The 25,021-nt window shown below is 46.0% G+C and overlaps 1 protein-coding gene across 2 annotated transcripts in view; it reads right to left on the bottom strand.

The window, feature by feature from the left end:
- The window catches only part of RASL10B (RAS like family 10 member B), an 865,262-nt gene extending 840,520 nt beyond the window's left edge, over window positions 1–24,742 (bottom strand). Inside the window, exon 1 of one of the 2 annotated variants that reach the window (XM_078679619.1) lies at window positions 23,462–24,742. The gene's annotated coding sequence lies outside the window, so the exon portion shown is untranslated. The remainder of the gene's footprint in view (window positions 1–23,461) is intronic. The other variant, XM_078679618.1, reaches the window with a different exon arrangement.
- Between the last annotated feature and the right edge of the window lie 279 nt (window positions 24,743–25,021).

Raw genomic sequence — 25,021 nt, 5'->3', positions numbered from 1 at the left:
ACAGCCATACCAACTGCTCCCAGCAACTGTACGCGACGAGCCTGGCGTCTAAGCAGACGTGCAGAAACAGCGCGTCTCTCAATATGGAAATCAACAAGTCTTCCTTGGACGTCTATTGACAGATCCGGACTCGTCTGTCAACTTCTGCAGTGATGTAACTGTTGTAAGGATGTTCAGGTAGGCAGCAGGACACTTCTTAGTAGTTACAAGTTAGGTTTATTAAGACACAGCAGAGCAGTACACCTCGCCAGCTGACCGAACCGTCAACTGACAAGTGTGGAACATTCAAGTACAACATAGAATGTAGACAGGCATGCTGGGAGGCTTAGTAGGTAGGAACATAGAGAAAGGTGTAATGACATCAGGTGGCCATGTTGGGAGGAGAACTAGTTTACTACAGCAACATTTTATTTATTCGGTCTGTCTTCAAACAGTGATTCGCAAACCAATATAGTGGGATTTACTATATCTTTGTAACCGTGATTGCCACACCTGTACAGTGGGAATTACTACTCAGCATTCTCTTCACTGCTCAACAAACACTTCAGTGCAGTTAATCACTGCATCATCAAGGGTGATTCGCACACCTGTGGGAATCACTGCTCATCTCGTTATCCGTGCGGCATATAATGGTGATTCACTCACCTTTCTACATGGATCACTTTATTGTTCATCATTACATCGGTGATAAGCACATCCTAATGAATGAATATTGGCGCACACACATTATATATATATATATATAATCTATAAAATATAATCTAGTATTGTTATATTGAGGTGCATCTATTAAGAAAATGTAAATTATAATGTACATGCAAGTCAGTTATGCGCCCAGTGCCATTTTTAGCATCGCTTGGCTTGCCTCCTGTGGATGAGGGAACAAGGGAGAGAAGACTCTGAGGCATATATAGAAGCCATAGAACGTGAGCTATTCACTCAAAGGAAGAAGTTTGCTTTATTATGCCATTACCGTAAGTAATGAAAGCCTTAGATTTATGTTCTAAGAAGAAAATAAATCTTATTATGGTACAACACAAATTTTATGTATGGCAGCAGTTACCCGGGGAATCTGTGGAAAATGTTGTAAGTGAACTGAGAATGTTGGGATCTACATGTGATTTTAAAGCATTTGAAGAGGAAGTAATTCATGACCAGGTTGTAGAGAAATCCAACAGTAAGAAAGTGCGAAAAAAGTTGTTAACTGTTGATAATCTCACTATGGACACAGCCATGGAAATTGCGAGTGGCATTGAATCTATTGTTAAATTTATGGAGCAAACAACTCCAAACTTTCAAGTACTTGTGGTGCAGTCTCAGAATGAGAGTAAGGAAAAAGAAAAAGAAGGCATCCTTATTTGAAGAAAGGTGACTTCTGCTTGAATGCTATCCTTGTGGGAGTAGAAACCATTTAGGGAATGCTCATCTGTGACCAGCCATTGATTAAGTGAGTAGCAAGTGTAAAACAAGCATTTGCAATGCAATAGGTCTCGCATTAGGAAAGTTTGAGCTATTGGTCTTGTAAATGACAATTCTTTTATTTATGTGTTGGTTTTGAAAATAGCTAAATTAATAGCTTTGTTATTTACAATGGCAATAGTTATAACTTTTGCAAATGTGACACCTATAACCTGGGGTTGCGCTGAGTGATGCTGTGGTGGTGCCGAGTGGTGCTGTGGTGGTGCTGAGTGATGCTGTGGAAATGCTTAGTAGTGCTGTGGTGGTGCTGAGTGGTGCTGTGGTGGTGCTGAGTGGTGCTGTGGAGGTCCTGATGTGGTGCTGAGTGATAATGTGGTGGTGCTGAGTGATAATGTGGTGGTGCTGAGTGATAATGTGGTGGTGCTGAGTGATAATGTGGTGGTGCTGAGTGATAATGTGGTGGTGCTGAGTGATGCTGGGGTGGTGCTGAGTGATGCTGGGGTGGTGCTGAGTGATGCTGGGGTGGTGCTGAGTGATGCTGTGGTAGTGCTGAGTGGTGCTGTGGTGGTGCTGAGTGATGCTGGGGTAGCGCTGAGTGGTTCTGTGTTGGTGCTGAGTGGTGCTGTGGTGGCGCTGAGTGGTGCTGTGGTGGTGCTGGATGGTGGTGTGGTGGTGCTGAGTGGTGATGTGGTGGTGCTGAGTGATAATGTGGTGGTGCTGAGTGATAATGTGGTGGTGCTGAGTGATAATGTGGTGGTGCTGAGTGATAATGTGGTGGTGCTGAGTGATAATGTGGTGGTGCTGAGTGATAATGTGGTGGTGCTGAGTGATAATGTGGTGGTGCTGAGTGAAATGGAGTGTAAATATGTGTATTGGTATGTTGTCTTGTGCCATGGTATGTAGTGGAGTTTAATTATGTGGTGAGCTGTTGAATTGTGTGACGTTGAATTTTGAGGTGTGGATTGGATGCATTTGTTGTGTAAGTGTGTTGATGTGAATGATGTGGTTTGTTGTTGAATTATGTGGTGCAGAATGGAAATGTGTGGAGCTGAATTGTGTGGCGTGAACCTGTGTGGTATTTTGAGTTAAATTATGCTGATGGGAATTATGTGGCATGGCGTAGAGTGTATTTGTATGGACGGTTGCTATGTGGCATAGTAGCTGTATGTGGGATGTATTTATCTGGTATTTAGTAGAGTGTAATTAGGTGGCAAACATGAATGTGCACGTATGTGCAAAGGCTATATTGAATGTATTTTATTATCTGTTATGAATAACAGTAAAAACAGCTGCAGGAGGACTGTCAATATTATATGTGTTTGCAGAGCCTGTTTTAAGCCTTAGTAAGTTGTTGGATGCAAAGTTACCTGACAGAAACCGCCACATTTCCCAAAAATAAACAAAGATCCTGGAGATGCTGTCAGCCAGAGTACTTAAATGAAGGGTTTCAGGTGATATTACAATTTGAATGCAGCACTTTAAACCATCCCCTGCCCATGACTTTGAAAAGAAATAACTTTTTAAACATAATTTAGGTGGCGAATGCAGATTTAATGAATAAATCTTCAGCAACATTTCAAATGTTTAAAAATGCAAACTAGGTTTCTTGAAATAGGATTAGAACCCAGACATACAAAGTGCACAGTAATCTAAATACAAAGTGTTGATCTGCTAGTGTGCTGGGTTTATGACACGGCCTTGGTAACGTTACATGTGAAGTTTAATGGCCCACTGAAGGAGGGTGGAGTAGCAGAGGCAGCAATGAATCTCGGCAGGGAGCTCATTTATGGAAAGAAGCAACCCAACACAGTAAAGAAGCACCGCTCGGCAGGTGCTCATGTGAGAAAATAGCTGTTGTGTGTGAAAAGTGTGGCACAGCAGAAAGAATACAGAGGAGCAGGACAGCATGTCAGGTCCGTTACGTGGGGAAAGTGCATGGAGCAGAGATGCACACTGGCGAGACAGCCATAAAAGCACAGATGAGGAGGAATGAGCAGCAGTAGGAAGGCAGCTGAAACAGCCCTGCCGCTCCGCATCGGGGTTGAACTAACGCCAATTAAGTCATTTCCCCCTCATTCTAGTACAAAAATGAGAAACATTGAGCAATAAATCTTACAGGCTATAAATAAATGAATAGTTCGCTAAACACAAAACATGTACAACAAAAAGCACCCGTAAATGTGGCATGAAAATAAAGTGCCCGTTGTGTTTCAAAATCGGAATGTAGCTAAAAGAAAGCACTGCTTTGATAATTTGCACAAGCACAGTGGAACACAATAATGGGTGCAGACTGCAAATAAACAGCGTGCTGCGTGGTGAAATTTTGAAGAGTGCTTCACGTTTGCACTTTACCTCGAGGCAAATGCTTTCAAGGAATACGAACCGCTGCAGTGGTGTGGCCAAGGTGCCCTGGTTAGCCTCGGTCGGGGGCATACACGGGTGCACCATTAAAGACCCCGGCAGTGTGAGCTGACGTGCTCCCTGGAGTTAAAGTGCAGCAGCAGTAACCTGAAAAGTGTGAGGAAGAGCAGCTACTTGCGCAGGCACACAAGAGGTTTTTCGTGCAGCTGGGGCCCGGAGCATGCAACGCCTGAGGAGCCGGCCCAAGTACTAGGAGATTGAAAAGAAGTGGCACAGCAGGCCGCCCATGCACAGCATTTCGCTCGACTCCTCTAAGTAAAAACATTGGCAAATAATAAAGTGCTGTGAAGCGCTGCGACCGGCCGGTCGTGAAGCTGGCGGAGGAGGAGAGGCTGGGCTTGGGTAATGCAGCGATAAGGGGCAGCAGAGGTTACAGGAGCCTGGACTGCCCCCGACCGCCACCCCTCGAATGCACGCTACCTCCCTGTCTCATCGGTATGTCCTGTAAGCATGGGCGGATTTTGCGAATTGGCAATCCGCGAACTTGCGTATTTACGGATTCGCAATCCGCAAAATCCGCGAACTCTCGCGAATTTGCGGATTTTTTTTTGTGTTCGCAAGGATTTCTGCCAGTTCGCGAGGGTTCTGTACCAGTTCGCAATTGAGAACTTACTTGTCGGCTCGCAACGGCCGCGACTATGTTGTTTCTACATCTGGTTCATCATCATCACAGGTTCACAGCACCCTCTGTTTCACCACTGCCACCCTCTGGTACACCCATGCCACCCTCTGGTACATCACTGCCACCCTCTGGTTGGTTTATCACTGTAGATTATGGGGGTGAAAAAAAGCAAGCACACCTGCCCTGCTTCAACTGACATGAATTAATTTGGGGTTGATTAATGTGTCTGGCTGGCACCTGCTTCCTTATCTGTAATTTGCTTTCTGTTGCAGTGCAATTTTTTTCACAGGACCTTTGTGGCCTATAGTTGCAAGTAGGCAACTGAACTCTGAAGGGGCCCCTCAGGAAGCACTACAGGAAATGGTTACTAATGATAAGATTGAACTTTTGCACCTGCTGAGTGCTCTCAGTTTTGTCTGTAATTGCATTCTGTTGCAGTGTAATTTTTTAACAGGACCTTTGTTGTATACTTGTAGCTATTCTCTGAGCCTGCTGTGAGGGTCAGAGCAGGGTCATAGAATAGTTGCAAGTAAGTTGCAAGATAAGATTGAACTTTTGCACCTGCTGAGTGCTTTCAGTATTGCAAAAATCCAAATATCCAGCAGCATCCACAAAAAGTAATCCTTCCAGGTCAAGATCCAAATCAAAGTGACCAGCACATGAAGAAAGCACTGGGAGGAGCCTGGTGGACAGGAACAGGAAGTTGGAGACTGTGGGGCACTTCCTTCCTCCCACCCCCACCCCCCAAAATGGACTCCTTGCAAAGAAAAAGTGCAAATGTCAACCTGAGGAGTTATTCTGATAAAAATCATAATTTTCAAGGTTTATGCTGCCTGCTGGTGGATTTCTTGTGCGAAATTGCAAATTTTGCAATCTCGCAATTGCGAGATTGTCGCTGCCCGCCGCATCTACGTGTTCGCAAGTGTTTACTCCCGCGAAATTGTATAGTATTCTAGTTGGCAAGCAAAAAATCCGCTTCGCACGGATTTTACGAATTTTCGGCAAGTTCGCGACAGTTCGCGGATTGCGAATTTACCGAAAATCCGCAAAATCCGCGAGCGGAACGGATTTTACGCCCATGCTTAATGTCCTGCCTCTCACACCAACATGCCCCTCTTTCTTTCGCCAACCCCCACGTCTCATCAGCATGTACCCCCCAATCTGCACAACCTTTATCCCTTTCTCACCAAACTCGGAAAGTAAACACATTATGAAAGAATAAAGTTCTGTGAAGACCTGGGAAACATCACGCACAAAACACGCAGATCGCAAAGCCTGCAAAAGCAAAAAGAAAACAAGATGTCGCCGTCGTTACTGCTGCTTGCGAGCCCAGCTTTTGTCAATAAATTACACTCCTGACGAAGAGATCCAACTGTAACGAGCGACTAACAGTGTTGGCTAGAAGAAACAAGAGTCGGTAACCACGGGGAAGAATGCCCAAATACAGAAGAGGGTCTTTGAAGTACGTCTGGAGCAACATCAGCGATTACTAAAACGATGTGGTTGATGTGGGCCAGGGGCAGAGTGTTTTAACAGCTACGGGTGAGGGAAAGGACATAACCGAAAGCGAAAGCGCTCGCACACATTCACAGCAAACGCGCGCTCACAAGGACAAATCTGACACTGAAAAAGCGCGCGTCCGACTCGTGTACACATATTCAAGTAAGCAAGAGGTATACTAAAGTATACAAGAGGTCTCGAATGCTCGACCTAAAAAAGGGGGGGGTGGGGCACTTCATGAAAGTGTGTAGATCCAAGTTTGGCACAGATGGAAAAAGGTATAAAAGGGCTAATACAGTGGCAATCAGACCGGAACAGGAGAATCTCTCCAATTCAGACAAAGGAAATATTGTACTTATCGTGAATGAACAAGACCAAGCAGTGCTTGAAGGCAAGGCGGTGTCGTCAATGTGTGGAAGTACTATTAAGACATACCATTGTATGGTTATGATCAATGGAATAGATATCAATATGATGGCAGGCTCTGGTTCCTTTTTCACATCGATAGGTGTGGATGAATGGAAAAGATTTTACAACGCACAATTACGGAAGTCAAAGGTGTGACCTGCAGCATATCGAGGCAAACCAATTGATGTGTTAGGGGAATTTGATACTCAGTTGGATTTTAAAGGGAATAATGCAGAGAGACAGTGCTTGTAGCAGCAGGGGGTTCAAACTTACTGGGGTGGCTGGATTGGAGAAATCTGGGCCTCATGCTAGGTCCCAATCGCCATAATCAAGTTGTGCTACATAAGGATGTGGTAGGGTTGATATCAGAAAGTAAATGTGCCTGTACAAAAGCCTTTCCTGAAGTATTTGCCAGTAAGTTGGGAAAAATTAAAGGCTTCACCCATCAAATTCAATTAAGATTGTGGTTCATAAATCTAGACATGTTCCTCTTGCCATGAGGGAGGAGTTGAGTGAAGAACTGGAGACATTATGTAGTCAGGACAATATAGATTCCATAGAGTTCAGATTTGCTTTCTACAGAAGTTTTAGTGGGAAACCCCAATGGTACTTTGAGGATGTGAGGGATCTTAATGAAAGAATTTGGGTCAATAGACATTCTCTGCCTAACATTAGGGAAATATTGCCCATGATCAAAGGGGCTAACGTTTTTACCACCCTTGATAGGTTGTCTGCATACCACACAGATAGTATTACATTCACTGCATTTGACATTCTTTTGTCACACCCAAGGGGGCATTTAGATTCAAGTGCATGCACCTTGGATTAGTTTCGGCCTTGTCTGTGTCCCAAAGTGTGATTGAGGCCATGTGTAAGGGTGTCGACAGGGTAAAATGCTTCTATGCTGATATGCTAGTCTTTGGGGAAGATCAGGCGGAGCACGGTAAGACTTTAGTTGTAGTTTTAACCACATAAAAGGACAAAGGAGTCACTTTAAATGCGAGCAAGTACCATTTTGTTGTTTCCAGTGTGGATTATTTTGGTCACGACCTGTCAGCTAAAGGTGTGGTACCGAAAGAGAATTTGGTTAAGACCATTGAGGATTTTCCTGCACTCCAGAATAAGGTCATTCTTTGAGATGTTGGACTTTTATGCATGATTCATACCTAAATGTGCAAAAAGGATGAAAAATTAAGCCTGGGTGGTTTGTGGAGTTTTACTCTGCGGAACTCCCTGATGTGTCAGGAAAGCTCCACCGTGCTCTGAGGAGCTCTGCCAGCGGCAGAGTCGGTTAAGTCTCCAGGAGTCGATTTAAGCACCAGGAGCTTGTCCCGTGCTGTAAAATCAGCGTGAATGGCACTACACATCGTGTCAGAAGGCTCTGCTGCTTTCTTCAGCTCAAGCGGCAGTTTCCTCAATGCGAGTCGCCGATATCTCAACAGGAGAGGTCACGACCTGCCACAAATGCCTGTGATGAGAAATATCGGCAGGAGGAGGTCGAGCACATTCATTTTTCATGCAAGTGCTCATTAAATTACCTTTGGCAAGCAGCTCAAGATAAAAAAAAAAAAACTTGGTTCTGCGTCTCTTCGCTGAGTTTTTCGGAACTCCGTACAGAGCGCAAGGTGGACAAAATTCTGCAAACCTCCAAGAAAAATATGAGAGCATTGTTAAAAAATAATGTTAGGTGCACAAAGGAGATATGTGTCCGAGAAGAGTGTGAGGTGAATGCAGTTCAAAGGAGGAGATTGGGTCAGAGTTAGATTACCAGGTATAATTACCAAGGGTAATTCTACATTTTTGGATCCCAAGAAAGTGGTGTATGTAAAGGAGTGTGTGGTCAAATTGGAGGATGGCAAATGGTGTAATAAAAAGAAGGTGGCTTAACAAAAAAATCCATTTGTCACATGCGGCATAGATGACTCAGGTATAAGTGGGGGTGTATGTGAGGAACAAACCAGTGGAAATCAGCAAGTGTGCACCAGAACACCAAGGGAAAGGTTGCGGGACTACGTGAGATGAACTTTAATATTTTCCTTATGTTCGTGCTTAATGGAGCAAGTTGAAAGTATTCAATGGTTTGATGTATGGAGAATATTTTAACTTTATATTTACTTATTAGGTTATTGTATTTTTTGTTTCTATTGTGTTTGTATAAGGGGAAGGTGTGTTGGGTTTTGCATTCGCTCGTGAATGGAACATTGAGGGTAGAACATTGATGGCGGATTAATCTGGAATGCAGAGGTGTTTTTTTTTTTGTAATCACGATTTGGAGAAAATCTACACAGATCTCACTGGTTAATAGATCATTGGAACCTGGTATTGTTGACCACTACATGGGTTCACGTTGCTTTTGCCAGAGTTAGAGGTTCCCTCTTCTGGGTTTCTGGACCCATAAATAGAGTTTAATGTCTGTGCCTGGGTTTAAGAATGTTCAAGAATGTACTACCTGCACCCAAGGCCCCCGCCTGGGTTTATGGTCCATCGCTTGGTTCATGACACTCTGACCTGGATTTGAAGCTTACTTCTTCTGGTTTGGGGGTACCTCGCCTGGATCTAGAAGCCCTTCTGTGAACCTGTGTGCTGTTGCCCTAGTTGAGGACAACTTTTTGAAGGTACAGGGTGTCGTAGTTTGGGTCTGGGCTGCCAATTAGGGTAGTGCTGAGAGAACTACATAGTCCCAATGGTGGTACTGGGTATTGCGTAAGCGGTCTTGCAATCAAGGGATCAGACTGTTATGTCAAGGCTCTTTCTGACATCTCTGCTTCACCTTTACCTTGGCAGCTATGTCAGAGGACAAGGACAGTATAGAGCACCAGCTCAGTGCTAACAAAACAAGGACTGTCAACGCAGAGCATTTGCAAAAAGGAAACCGCTTTATTCCATTACTTTAAAAAGACCACTCAGCAAAAAAAAAATACAAAAACATCAATACCGGGTCTAACCCCGGTCAACCTTCAACTGTGGTGGACTTAAATATGTAGGAGTAAAGGGAAGGCATTTGGCTATAGACCAGTCAGAATGAGAGCAATGGTACTCTAAGGACTGGTGTCAAAGTCACTTCTTTTAGCAGATGTAGCTGCAGTTCATGACTCACGGTCAGTGCCTCGCGTTCCATCCAAGGCTGTGAAATACGGTTTTTAACCTCAAAGCTGGCACAGGGGTAATATGGTTTTTTGCTTTAAAGCGTGTCACAGCCTCAACTCCCTTTGGAGGAGTTAGGAAGTTCACAGTACAGCATACATCTCATGGGGAGGCGCTATAGCTTCCAGGTGCATCCTCTACAGATTATTAGTGCTAGGTCGAGCACAGTGATCTCAAAGTGCTGGAAGAGGCCACTTAGCACTTGGGCTCGCGCAAATCACGGTAAAGCACTAGATTTTCTAAAAACAGAAGGAGGCAGCCTCAGATTGGCAAGGCCCGTTGGTGGGCCGGTTTTTTGGTACCACTCAAGGTCTCAGTCTCTATAGCCTTTGCATACATATAATGTAGGACCTGACGCACATTAAGGTCCGGTTGCTGCACTGTGAGAGGTAGAATTAAAATGGGCTGGCTGCTCCGGCTGTCACAACATGAGGTGTGCCTGCCCAATGGCTGTCTCCAGGTGTGACAGTGGTCAAAAGGAGCTGCTTATTGGAGGCCACTAGCAGTTGCTTTGCAGAGCACTGGCACAGGAGAGAGGGCTAGAGTGGGTGGGGAAGGTAAGCAAGGGGGCTCTTCGGTTATTTTAGTATCCTTCCTGTCAATGGAACAGGCATTTGCATGCAAATTAGTCTCTGCTGTTCTCCTTTGTCTGCCATAAAACCGGGTTTGAGTCCCAGTTTCAGCTCAATATCCTGTGATTCTGGGCAAATCACGACTATACAGGAGCCAAAAAAGTAGTCTGGCCATCTGCAATGTTATCTTGTGCTCATGTAAAGTACTCCAATGCCTTTGGGCCAATGTTGTGCTATATAAAGCTGCATTTACACACTAGCATCATTCCCTTTTTTGGAAATTACACATGATGTTAGCAGTAAACCAAACAAAAAGAAAAATACACCTTTCAACAATCTCTGAGCACTAGAGGACCTCTCTTAAGTACTGTAAAAAATAAATATCTAAAAGCCGAGGGTGAGTGTAAAAGGCAGTCTAGGTCTGTGACATTTCCTGTTTCCCAGCAGACAATCAAAACATCCACAGTAGACCTATAGATAGAAAAGCAATTAAACAGGAGTTCCTAGTATTTTCCATCATTCTGAGCTTTGAATGTATATTTTTTCTACTGGAATGTTAATTTCTAATTTAAGTACAGGTCCTACAAGCCATAGAACACTTTAATTACGGCACGTTTGGCAACACTTAGCTCCATGATCATAACCAAGCCGTTTATTGCAAAAGGTTGCGATCTGCGAACGAGGGCTACTTGTTAGGGCTGCAAGGGCCTAATTGTTCCCCCAATCCAAATCTGGAAGGATGAGTCTATACAGCTAGTTTTAAGCAGCACGACCCCAAAGTCCAGCAGTTCGCGGAGTCTAGAGGGCTCTTCTTGAGGGCAGTGGCCGTCGGCACAAGGGAGGGCAACCTCAAGGCTCTGCAGTGATCATGCAAGCAGCTAAAGGCAGGCATTCAGAAGAAAAGGGAGCCCTGTTCCTCGAGTGAGAGAGCTGGAGTCCACGTGGTTTTGTTTACCCCACACATCAACACAAAAGCCCTCGTGGGGCCGTGACATCAAAGTACTGATCCTGAACCCAGCAGACCGCTGGCAACTGGGAGTTCTTGACTTCAGATGCGCCAATCAGAAGAGCTTAGCTTTCAGTTTACAGGTTTTTTTTAGGGCTTCATGTCAGATACACCCACCATGTGTGGTGGGGCTGCAACCTGTGAAGTATACCGGAAAAAATATACCACTGGAGGGAGGGTGTAGGGGATTCTAGGGCATTAACCCTTGCACACTAAAAGCTTTTATGAGACATGGTAAGGGGTTTAGCTGAACTAGGGTGGGAGGACTCCACCTAGCCAAGCCCTTTCTCACACAAAGGCAGCTTCCCCCTTTATTTCCACATTTCCAACCATGTCGCCAGTCTGCAAACCCTATTCTTTTTCCTTGCATGGGAAATCTAGCACTGAGTGCTGCAGGGTAAACGGTGCCTCCGAAAGTCACAGTGCACAGCTATGTAACTAAAAAAAAACATACTAAGAAGTGACCACCCCCTGCAGTCAAGAATACTTTCAAGTGATGCGAGATATAATTTATATCTCAAGCCATTAGTAATTAAAAAATCCTTATATAGCCTCACTGTGTTTGGTTACACAGCACAAAGTTTTCTGGAGTTTTTTGTGCGAGGTAGACTAATGGAGCACTGCCATGGATTACCTGAATCTTGAGGTTCAAACCGTTTTAAAATGCAATCCATCACCCAGGATCAGGCAAATTCTTTTGAGTTCAAAGATCCTTCCCAGATTTCAGTCACTCACAACGTGTGTCTCCTCATCCAAGACAACATGGAACTCCCTTTCTAACGGTTGGAGGATTATTTTCCATAATCAGCACATTAGAGAGACATTTAGGAGCATAAATAAAGATAATGGTTTGTTTTTATAAAGCACTCCATATCACACTGCTGCAGCTTCCAGGTGCTGTAAATACCAGAATTTACTATTACTCAACTGTAATACATTTACCAAACTCGGACTACTAGAAGTCTATGTCAGAATACGTTTATCACCACATATTTCAGCAGCAAGCGTTCAACTCACTGGGCCATTAGTGCAGGCTTAATTCATAAAAGGGCTGTTACCAGATTTTCAGGGATTAAACGGCATCCAAATGAGAGATATGAGGATTCGCCTCCACGGACTACATCCTCCTCGGGGACCTGAACTTCCACCTCGAGAACAACAATGACACCAACTCCACCACCTTGATCGACAACCTCGGACTCGGTCAACTCATCACAACACCTACCCACTCCGCCGGCCACGCGCTTGACCCCATCTTCTCCGCAAGCCCCCACGTCGCCTTCAACCACACCACCGAACTCCACTGGACCGACCATCGCTGCATCCACTTCACCTTTCGGAAACCCGCCACGCACCGCCGCACCCAACAGATGCCACGCCGCTGCTGGAGCAAAGTCACCAAAGACCAGCTAACCATCAACCTCGCCCAGAGCCCACCCGGCCGCCCGCAACCTCAGACAGTGGATCGACGACTGCGCCAACACCCTCGTCCCGCTCAGGAAACCCTCCAACAGCCATACCAGCAAGAAAGCCAGCTAGTTCACTGAAGACCTCCAGGCCTCCAAGCAAACCTGCCGAAAGCTAGAAAAGAACTGGCACCATGAACGAACACCAGACAGCTACGTAGCCCACAAGGACGCCGCCCACAGACCACCATCTTCTCATCAGATTGCTAAAAGGGCCTCCTTCAAAGACCCCCTAGATAATAACACACACAACAGCAAAGAGCTCTTCAACATCGTGAAAGAACTCTCCAACCCCAGCTCCAACACCAACCACATCCCACCTTCGCAAGACCTATGCGACTCGCTGGCCTCCTTCTTCCATCGCAAGATCGCAAACATCCACGACAGCTTCAACGCCACGACCGCCCCGACAACCACTGAGACCTCCGCCCCCACGACCACCATCCGCACCAACCGCCTGCTCTCCTGGACCAACATAAACGACGACACCATCAAGATCACAAACTCCGTCCACTTCGGTTCTCCGTCAGACCCTTGCATGCACCACATCTTCAACAAAACCAGCACCGCCTTCGCACCTCATCTCCGGAAGACCATGAACATCTCCTTCGAGACAGCTATTTTCCCAGAGAGCTGGAAGCACGCCGAGATTAACGCTCACTCAAGAAAACCAAGGCGGACCCCAAAGCTCTCAAGAACTTCCGGCCCATCTCCCTGCTCCAGTTCCCGGCGAAGGTAATCGAGAAGGCCGTCAACAAACAACTGACCCGCTACCTCGAGGAAAACAGCATCCTGGACCCGTCCCAGTGCAGGTTCCGCAGCAACCACAGCACCGACACCGCCCTCATAACCGCCACCGATGGCATCAGGACCCTGCTAGACAATGGAGAAACAGCGGCCCTCATCCTCCTGGACCTGTCAGCCGCCTTCGACACAGTCAGCCACCGCACACTACACACACGACGCCAGGATCCAAGAGAAGGCCCTGGACTGGACCACCTCCTTCCTCTCCGGCAGAACACAGAGCGTCCGCCTCCTGCACTTCCGCTCCAAAGCCACAAGATCATCTGCGGCGTACCCCAGGGCTCATCCCTCACCCCAACGCTGTTTAACATCTACATGGCACCGCTTGCCCACATCGCCCGACTGCACGACCTCAACATTTTCTCTTACGCAGATGACACCCAGCTGATCCTCTCCCTCACCAAGGACTCCCACACCGCCAAAACCAACCTCCACGAAGGAATGAAGGCCGTTGCCGAATGGATGAGGAAAAGCCGGCTGTAGCTGAACTCAGACAAGTGGGAGGTCCTCATCCTCAGGTCCACCCCCTTGGCCAGGGACGACTCCTGGTGGCCGACCGCACTGGGAACAGCTCCAATACCCACCGACCACGCACGCAACGTAGGGGTCATCCTCGACTTCACCCTCTGCATGACGAAGCAGGTCAACGCCGTCTCTTCATCCTGCTTCAACACCCTTCGCATGCTCCGCAAGATCTACAAGTGGATCCCCACCGAAACAAGAAGAACGGTCACCCAGGCCCTCGTCAGCAGCAGGTTGGACTACGGAAGCGCCCTCTACGCAGGAGCCTCGGCCAAACTCCTGAAACCGCTTGTGACCCTCACGGATAAGTAGTGCGCTTTATAAATGCTATGATTGATTGATTTGGGTTTAGCATATGGCACTTCCGCTGTCCAGCGTAAGACGGGGGATAGTGCAGAATGTTAAGGTGGCTTTCCCTTACTAGGGTAATACAACAAAGGACTCGCAGTGCCTTGAGTCAAGATGTAATTTTTCAAATAGCAGTTCTTCGGGTTAATGCATGTGCTGCAGAGATCGGTGTTAAAAACGCCAATCACACAAAACCGATCTGTACATTGATGCACTTGTTAAAGAGGCCTGCGCCCAACCTGCTGTAAGTACAGCTCAGGTTTAAACCCCGGTAAGATCTTTTAATGTTTTAATGCATAGACTCATTTCCAATAAAGTAGCCCTGTAGGTCAATATATCGACATATACCAGTACTAGGTCACAGGTTCCTATCCCCTTAAAATAACTCAGGTGTGTTTTATACCACTAATATGCAAGAAACAGAAGGGTCAAGGCAGTAGAATCCTGCACTTGCCAACCAAAAGATAGAAAAAGTTCAAATGTTACCCGTGGTGCAACGAACTCGGAGTACAACCATTCTATACTCCTAATGGAAAAACTATTTCCATGACAAAACAAAATATTGGTGGTTCAGCACCCAACGTTGGTTGCAATGTATAATAAAAATGCTTTCACTTTCCACATAAATTCCCATACATTCCGGGGCAACACTATCAATAACAGTTTAGTGCTGAGACATAAATGCGTGTAGAGAAGATTTCTTTTTTCAATAAATCTTTATTCGTCTGTTTCTTAAAACCATGTAGATGAACAATAGCCAACACGTTTCCTCCTACAAGGACTTCTTCACGGCTCGAAACTGTTTGTAAGCATCAGTAGTCCATTAAGGTTCGATTAAGTTTTAGAAAATATATATTCCAAAGTAGTCAAGTAATCAGGTACCGGAGTTTGGACTGCATGTTCTCCTTTAAAGGTTAGAAGGTGGCGTCTGCTTAAGTAGCAGTACTGAAAAAGACGAATAGAGATTTATTGAAAGAAGAAATCTTCTCTACACGCATTTGTTATGTCTCAGTACTAAACTGTAATGAATATTGTGGGTATTACACCAACTTGATCCCAGGAGGCCAGCCTAGTGGTTAAACACTGCTTTGGTGTTGCAGAGATCGGTGTATGCGATTGGTTTACATTTGCATAGGAATTACTCAGTCGTTCAACTTTCTACAGTTGTTGTAACGAATACTTCCAAGCTCGTAAATGATATCCGTTTTTTTGTAGTAGTCAGTGTTCTAAAACCTTTGTACGAAGCGCAAAATGAATATTAGTACTGCACAGCGCCAGGCAGTGAACAGTTGTTCGTGGTGCACAATATATATATATATAAACCCATTGTGCACAGAATTACTATGTGCCACTGCATACGCCTCAAGAAGCAGCCATGGTGTTTTTTGGTCATAGATGCCAGCTCGGTTTCTTTGTCCCGTTTTATCCTGGTTTCGCCTCTTCTTGCCTATTTTGTTTTCTTTCTCACCGTCCTTACTGTTAGAAGTGAATAATTCCTGTACAAAGGGTTGGTCAAACGAAGTTTTATTCCTAAAATTAAAGCAGCCCGCAGAACAACTACCTAATCTTAGAAGTCCCGCAGCAACTCCCAAAGAGAGGCGTTGCCCGGACGTCATAAAAAGAAACATTACAGAATGTATATCATGGCAAATTACCAATGATATCAACGAACAGGTATAAAACAGTGAAGCATTACACGTAATCATATCGCAGTAAAAACACCATGCAATGTATAATATAAACTGTAATCCTAACCGTGCATACAACTAACAATGTATAGAACACCTACCCTGTTAATAAACACCCCCCTACCCATCCCCGAAACAGGCCAGGTGCATTTCATTGTCATTGAGCTGGTAGGGGGGTACATTATTTATATCAGCACTCCTGTCAGTGAGGAAGTAGAATACAACATGCCTTTAGTTTCATAAGAAACGCATTATATTGTATTCTAGTTGTATGTATATAGCGCGTCATTCCCCTGACCAGGCGTCGAAGCGCACAGTCGCAGGGGCAGTACGCTACGCAGTGGGTTGAGCTCCCCTAGCATGGAATTTTAACTGCAGAAGGCCGGGTATTAACCCACTGATGTTTACAATGGGGGTGCGGACACCGAGGTAGATGCGTTTTAGGGACTGCAGATCCTTCTCTTGATACAAGAGACCTTCGTCGGGGTAAGGATGGGACCTTCGGTCCTTTCTTCCCTGTAACTCGGCGGGGACGTTCGGAGTTACGAGCTGAATGTTTAGCGCTTAGCAATCTTCATGGTGGCAGAGTGCATCCCCCTCCGGGTTAAAAAGCTCACCTCCTGCACCCTTTCTTTCCGTCATTACCCCTCCATCCAAACCCCACGACGTGCGTCAGCTCTGCCTGGCGTCTGCAGCGTGGCACAGGAATCAGCATTATTCGGATAATTAGGGCCTTGCAATGACTCTGACACTTAAGCACATACAGACTAATAGCGCCTTCGGCCACACACCGGGCCTGTGGTTATCAGACCAAGAAACAGCCTCTGCCGTACGTACCTCCGCACAGGCAAGTAAAGAAGCTCGTCCAAGGTCACACGCTGACAACAACACAGCTACAGGCAGACATGGACAAGGGCGCGTTAATAGTGGCTGGTCAGATGGTTGCCTGACCACGGGTAGACGAGGGGGCTGTGCTGGGCAGAGGTCCGAGAGAGAGTGACGGCGTAAAACTGGGTAAAGGTGACCCGACTGAGCAGGTTGCAAAGCCCAACCGCGCCTCAAGGTCACGCGGAGGCAGCCCCAGACACTCGCGTGTAAACACGTTCTCAGTGGCAGAGCCGGGCTAACTGGTGGAGGAGGGGCTGACAGTCAGACCCCGGTTAGACTCCCGGGCTAGGCTGGTAGTGTACGCGGAATTTTGCGATGCCCCTAAAAATGCTAACGTGTAGTGCATAGTGTCAAACAGAACTCAGCGCAGGGGACACTATATACCAGGATAATCGTAACTCAAAGGAACAATTAAAGTTTGAACGTGGGACTGGTTATTCCGTTCTGAATTCAAATGTATAAACCGCCCTCCCCTATAGGAATCTTTATTATATGCCTCATAATGGGGGCATAAGAGCGAGGAGGGTAACGCCGGGTTTATGTATCACAAAGACTGAGTCCGCCTTAAAGTGAGGACCAGGGACTCCAGCGCAAACGCATTAGTCTGTTACAGGCGTTAAAGTGATGGCCTGGGACTCTGGCACAACCACACTGGTCTGTAAGAGGCGTTAAAGTGAGGGCAAGGGACTTCGGCAAACCCCATGGGTCTGTAAGAGCCGTTAATGTGAGTGCTAGGGACTTAGGCAAACCCCATGAGTCTGTAAGAGGCGTTAGAGTGAGGACCAAGGACTCCAGCCCGACCACATTGGTCTATGAGATATGTTAAAGTGAGGACCAGAAACTCCAGCCCGAACGCACTGGTCTGCAAGAAGTGTTTTAAGTGATGGCCATCATCTGCACTGTCTAAAAGGGAAGTCTTATGAGTACTCCAACACTCAACCCACCCATGGAGGATGCACACCCTGACAAATCAGAATTACAAACAAACATGCTTTTCTCCCACAGAATTGAGGGAAGTGTGGAATTGTGGGTGACAGTCTGCTATGGTCGAAGTTCATAAATCATAGTGTGCCCAAAGATAGATTTTTAGTCTGTTACTGCCAATTTGTAACAGACTGATAAGATTAGGCCACGGTCTGTCAATAACTAAGCATGATATTGGCACAGACCACCTAGGCTGAGGCACTTATCGTTGAGTTGCCAGGGTTGAAATATATAGATAGCCATGGTTGATGTTCATAGGTCATATAATCCACATGGTCAAGTGATCTGGATCATACATTAGTCTTCCAGGGATTGTGGCTGATAATGCTAGAAGGGTCGAGGCTGATGTAGTCACCGTCTTCCCAGGATACCAAGGTATGTAGGGCCGTAGGCTTCTTAGGTGACTGGGAAAGTACAAGCCCGCCCTGCCAGTACTTTTTCTTAGCATTCATCTAAGCACTTTTTTTAGCTGAAATGCGGAGGTGCTGTGGAGAATGAAAAATGGGTAAGAGGAAATATTTGTTTTCCATAGTCCTAAGAATATCTTGGCCTAGGGCAGGTGTCACTAGTCGATCAGAAGCTACCAGTAGCTCGCTGAAACCTTAAGAGTAGCTCCCAGCCTTCATTTTTAACTAAGAACTGTACTAAATAAGTGTTGTTTTCTTTTTAAAGTTAAGGAAAGGCTATGTTTATTTTATGTTATCAGGCTGCAGATATACGGAGCAGTACTTCACTCAGATATATGGCCCATGGTGGGTCACAGAGGTTCAGAACTGAAGCACTGAGGTATTTAACTCTTAACACCTTGCCTGCTTTGAACGTTCAGCTCCAGTGCTGAACGTTCGAAAAACGGGTGGGGCACCGTCGCCAACGGACGTTCGCAGCACTACCAAGGTAGTGCATGTGACGACCGTTGGCAGCAGCCAAGTGGTTAAATAAAAGAGGTTCTCAACTCAATATTGGAGCATGAGAACAAAATTATCTTTCTGAATGCTTTTAAATGAGAGAGAAATAACATTAAGAGTTATATTAATGATTAAGTTAACTCTTCATTTTAATTTTCTCCCTTTTGCAAAGTGTTACAATTATACACAGCAGGACACAGCAGGCATCTTGCTCCCAGTGGCTGGTAGACACGCTGCCATATTTATAACAGAAAAATTCACTCATTTTTTTTAAATGAGAATATTTTAATTGCTTAAAAATGTTCTATTAAGTGTATAAAATGTTCCTTAATAGGAAAATTTTTGCTGAACATTTTTCAGCACTTGAAATTTCTCCCGTTTAACAAACAAAATAAAAATTCTGTAATGTTTGTGTTGTACATGTAACGGTGCCACATATGGCAAAAGGTATGTCCTGTGCCACAAGTATATACAACACAGGTTCTCAGTCACCAATACACATATATCCCATTCATTCACACACATATTCATACATTCCCACATACCATGCACTCACTGACGTACATGGCAGCCAAATCATAGTAGCCATAGTCACCGTATTTTGTTCAAACCATAGTATCGGGCTTCATGGACATTGGGTTTAAAGTGCAGGATCTGGGCGAGGGGATGTCTGATAATGCATTGGTTAGTTGGCCTTCAGTAGCTCACAACGATTTTCACTGATCAGAAGTAGCTCATTACTGAAAAGATGTCAGACCCCAGGCCTAGCGATTTAGTACAGGTTTTAAAAGATTATCAACCTTGAAAGAAGGTAGCCCTATGGGCTTAGGCTTTGGTAGACAGTGACAAGAGATCTTGGCAGACAGAGGTATACAGATGTTTCTCTTGGCAGACAGAGACTTGTAAATATCATTGACACTGGCAAGCTGTGAACTCATGGCCGAAACAAACCTTTACATATTTAGCCTTGAACCACTTGACCAGGGCAGACTGGTGCACTAGGCATCTTGTCAGACCATAGTCAACTTTGACACTATGAAGCCCAGCGACAATGGCAAACTGTAATCCCTCTGCCCTGTACCACAGTAGATTTTAACTCTATGAACCTTGAGCTTAGCACTCAGTCTATCATGAACCCCAAATCTTATAGTACATGTACCTATGAACCGAGATCTCAGAAGAATTTGACCCTCAGCAACTTTGGCAAAACTCTGACACAGTGAAGCGGCAACATGGTGGATTGTGAACAGATAACTCCTGACCACTGAGAGTGTGAGTCTCAAATCTGACACACTGTGATCTCATCATGTTCTACCGTAATACTAGAGTTTAACTATAGATTGGATCTTACATTGATTCCCCAATAGTGACTGCCTACATATATCATCAACGTACGTATACGTGGAGTTAAGAATAGTAAATTAATACTTCCCCATAAATGTTACCTAGAAGATACATTGATAGTCGATATATGTGTCAATAATATTGGGCTCCATTTAGTGACATAAAACCAACTATGAACCTCAACCTGGGTTCTCTTCTACACTATGACCTCTTTTGTCCTACTGTTTCCCCTTGGCTCTATTACTCTAGACTATGGCATTTTGAGCGCCAATAACATTACGAACCTCAACCATAGCAGCTGGTTACCTACAACCCAAAAAGTGTCAGATTGTAATCCATGAACCTTAGACAGTGATCCATCTCCATGGAGCTTGGCCTGCGGTGACATACAACCTACCACTTTGGCCCTCATTGCGAGTTGGGGTATTTCACTTGCAACAATAATTTTGAGTTAAATACCCAAGTTGCTATTCCAAGTTTGCCCAGGCCCTGAATTATTGGGTCTGAAAACTCCAGGCATGATAATTCCGCACCAGAGACACTGGGCCATTTACTAATATTGCAGGGCCTGGAGTGCAGTCAGCAGCTGTATTACCTGTTGTCCACCTGCTTCTTAAAGCTGTCCCTGGGGGAGAAGACAAAGCTCTCTCTGAAAAGGCATGAAAGTGCCCAAGAACCCTGCGTCTCTAACCAATAACACTAGGGTAAAAAGCTGCCGGTAAAGAATCCTTTAACTCTCGGTCTAAGCAATTATTCCTCATTTAAGGAGAAACAAACTCAATCACCTAACTCTTGTGCACAGATACTGGCCAGTAATTTTAATTCCACCTCCTTGGTATTCCCATACTAAAGTGCGGTCAATTCGTAATGGGGGCCTTGGTGGTCTGTTACCTATGAATCTTGTTGACGCTGCGACGCTTGAAACTCATGAACTTTGTAGAATATGGCCCTACAAACTGCAGTTTGTTGTGGTGCTATATGGCACCACCTTGGTAGACTTTGGCACTGATCTTTGATGACCTGTAAAGTCTGTCACCCTAAGAATTTGGAATATGTTGAAGGTATGCTACATTGTATACTCCTCAGGTCAGCTATGAAGCCAGTTTTGTTTTAATTTCACGTGCATTCTAGCTTTTCATTACTCCTTTAAGTTTCTACCTTTCAGTTTCTTTAATAATTACTGATAGTGATTACTCAGTATATGCCTATTCATTAAACTAATCCCAATACATTTGGAGAAAAATCTCCTAATCAGGGAATGTCCGTTTATCATTAATTTATATCCTCCTTTTAGAACATAGGCACAGATTAGTAAACATGTATAGTTGTGTTTGTTGCTAACAGAGTATATAAAGTAATGTTAAAAATACATTATATATTTACTTACGGACTTTGACTAATGAAGAATGCGATCCTATCGCCTTCACAGATCTTGGCAGTCTGTGACCCCCTGGAGCCCTACCACTGGTAGGCAGTGGCCCTCCGATCCTTGACACTGGCACTCTATTGGCCCATGCTCTTTAACATTGGCAGACTGTGACCCTAAAAGCCTTTGAGGTCCGAGACCATAAAAGCCCTGTCCTTGGCAGACTGTGACACTATGATCCTTTGCCTTAACCCACTTTGTCGCCATGTGCTTGACTAACAGACTGCAAACTTCAATGACCTTGGAATATTGCGACTACGAGATTCTCTGTGATCTCGGCAGGCTAATATCCACATTTTCAAACTTGTAAACAGCAATCAATATTACACAACTCAACCTTTGCATTCTTTGCCCCTTGACCTATGAAAACTGTGTTTCTAAATCAGCACGGCTGTACTCTAACGCCTATCTTGGTGGACTCTATCCTATTATACTGAACAGTTGTGATCCTATGGAACCCAAGCTTGACAGTACGTTGGGCTTGTCCCGTGACTTTGCCTAAATAAGCATGAACCTTTATAGTTGTAACCAATGTACTTTTGTCCTGTGAAACAACTTTGTCAGCCCTACCCACGAAACTCTAATGAAAGAATGTGTCCCACTATCCGCACGGACCTTAGTAAACGAGAACACTATAAACTTCAGGTCCATTTACCACAACCTTAAATTTTGGGAACAGTTTGGCATGGTCCAATTTTATAGAATGAGTATCGTATGAATGTGATCCTTTGAAACTCAACTTAGGCATTTGTGACCCATGAACCTCAAACGTGGCTCATTTAGACCAAGGAGCTTCAAACCAGCCAACTATGACACACAACCCTTAAGTAATGTGTCTCATAACCTTCTATCATGGCACACTGTAACACATTATTCAGGACCTGAGCAGGATCTGTCCTACAACGAGCAATTGGCCTTGGGAAAATCTTTCTGACTACAGAGCTTGAGGGAATTTGAATTAGCAACACGAGCCAGAAGAGAATTCATGCTTAGAAAGGATCCATGGTCGCAGGATTGGCACTTATGTTGATATTCAAAGTAAAAACCTCAGGTAATATGAATGTAGCTCTGTCAAGGCCCAGTAATGATTTAGTACTAAAAGCTCACCCTGTAGGAATTAGTCCGATAGATTCCACACAAGCAGCTAAAGGAGCATGCTGTGCTTAAAAAAAAAAAAAAAGAACTCACATTACCCCAATACTGTTCCGTTACCGCAGCTGGAAACACGGTGTTCAGTAATTTTGGAGATAACCCTAAAAATGCTAACATGCACTGCATAGTGTCAAATAAAACTTCACTAGTGGGCACTGTGGCAGGATATTCTTTATTACTCAACAGCACCATGAAAGTTTGCACTTGGGGCAAGGTATTCCTTCTGAACTCAAGTATATAAACTGCACTTTCGCAGTCCTTAGGAACGTTGTCCCCTGGTGAGGGTATGAGAGAAAGAAGGGTATGGTTTTTATTGTGCTGGACATACGGGATTTACGTGGAATATCCGAAACATAAATTAAAAGAATTATGAAAGTAAGCCTTGTGCAATGTACGTTTTTTTTTGTTTTTTATTTCAAAAACTGGAGTCGGTGTCTGCGTTTGGTTGGACCTACGATCCCTTTCAACTTTGTCCCACTGGTGTGGTTCTCAACTATTTTTCACTTCTCAGGGACGTCTACTTAAGAGAAACATTAGCAGTAGTATTTTGCCTCAAAGCCCCACATGGCTGCTCCAGGTCACGTGAGGTACCTAGGCCTCTACAGACTTCTTATCCCACAACGCTTTGCATGCTGGGACCGGTACAACGAGCTCGAGGATAGCTCCCTACATGATTGTGTGGCAGCTAGGGGGTCACCCACTTCCCCTAAACCGCCCTTCACGATACTGCAGACCGGCCTCTGGCCTGTATTATGTTTGGCCTACACAAGCCTGTGAAGGTGACCCCCGGTACATAGCTCCCTCCGCGCCGCTTCCTCGGTCAGCAGCCGGAGTTTTCTTACCTGTGCTCCACGCCACGGCGGGGTCCCTCACCTCCGGGGCCAGCGGCTGGCGGTGACTGAGATGGAGCCCATGCTTCTTGCGGTGGCCGCTCGCCAGCGAAGGCCCAGAATGGCGCGTCGCGTACACACCCTGTGGCGGAAGGTAGTTCCGTCCGGGAAGGCCGAAGGCGTCGCGCTGGGACGATCCTGAGCGCGGAAGCTTTCCGGACGCCCTCTGACGCGCAGACGCCGGGCCCGCCGCGCGGAGCGCTCTACGTTAGGACGCAGCAGGCCGCTCCGTTACGACTGTCGGCGATGGAGGGGCTTCCCTGATAGCCCGTGAGCCCTGGGCGAGTAGCGGGGGCAGTTTTGAAAAAGATACGATTCACAACTGCCTATCGCGGGGCGTCCAATGCAGGTGCGCGTGGAGTAGGGGGCTCTGCGGGCGACAAGGGCCCGTGCTCCTGGGCCAATGATGCAGGTGCGCATGAAGTAATGTTAGAGCAGACCACGTCTGGGGCGGCACAGGTGAATGGGCGTATGACTCACTACAGCCAGTGGGGGCGGGTGTGTAGCCCCCCCTGGGCGGCTGATGCAGGTGCGCTTGGAGTGTGATCCACAGCCGTCCTCCTAAGCTTCTGCGTGCGAGTGCAGTCCGTTACAATCCACCTGGGTCCATTTCCCCGGTCAGCCAGTGCAGGTGAGAATGCCGAAGGTCAGTTAAAGCAGCTGAGTCCCGTCGTCCCTGTGAGGTGAGCCGGAGTAGGATCCCTTCCGCCGATGCGGGCCTCTGCTGGTGCACGTGGAGTATGTGTTGCAGCTAATGCGTGCGGTATATCATCCACTACGGCAGATGAGCCCTTGCCCTCCAGAGCAGCCAGTGTATATTAGCATCCCCGTGGCCAGTGAGGTTGCACTACGTGCAGTGAGGATGTGTGCTCCTGGGCGCCCGATGCAGGTGTGATTGGAGGCTGGCGGTTCCTAGCTCTTGCAGTTGCACACTGAGCGCGAGTTCCTCCAGAGGGTGGGATGTGTTCTCCTGGGCGGCAGGTGTGCGTAGGTTTTGGAAGCGCTACATTGAGTAGGGCAGTTGCGCAGGGAGTGACGCCCCTCGACGTGGGCGCAGCAAGCGCAGGTGTCCTGAGCGTGGCTGCCACCAATCCGTCGCTACATTTGGCTATTCACGGGAGTGCATACAATGCTCCTCAGCGTGTGTTCAGACCTATTGATATGTTCCATGAAGAATGTACGGAGGCAGGGACTGCAGTCTCTTCTGGGGACCCTGTGGGCCAGTTTTGACTGATATCCTCGTAGGAAGTCAGCTAGCTGCTTGCCCCAAACGTCCGGGTCCATGCACTCCCCTTGCCCCCTTATCTCCCTTTTTAATCTCCGCTGGCTTTTGGGTTTATTATCCTCATGATTTTCCTCATCCTTGGCTGTCGGAGGGAGAGGTGGGGGCACGGGGCTCTGCCGCTGACTGCAGCGATTCCGCGGGGTCGCGAAGCCTGCCATGTTCAGGGAGCTCAAACTGGGACGCGGATTCCGTCTGGCTATAAAGGCAGGTTAATTTGAAGAAAACAT

Source organism: Lissotriton helveticus, chromosome 3_1, assembly GCF_964261635.1.
Source record: "Lissotriton helveticus chromosome 3_1, aLisHel1.1, whole genome shotgun sequence".
Taxonomy (NCBI): Eukaryota; Metazoa; Chordata; class Amphibia; order Caudata; family Salamandridae; genus Lissotriton; species Lissotriton helveticus.
The sequence above is the reverse complement of the archived record's forward strand: the minus strand, read 5'-3'. Positions and strand labels throughout refer to the sequence as shown.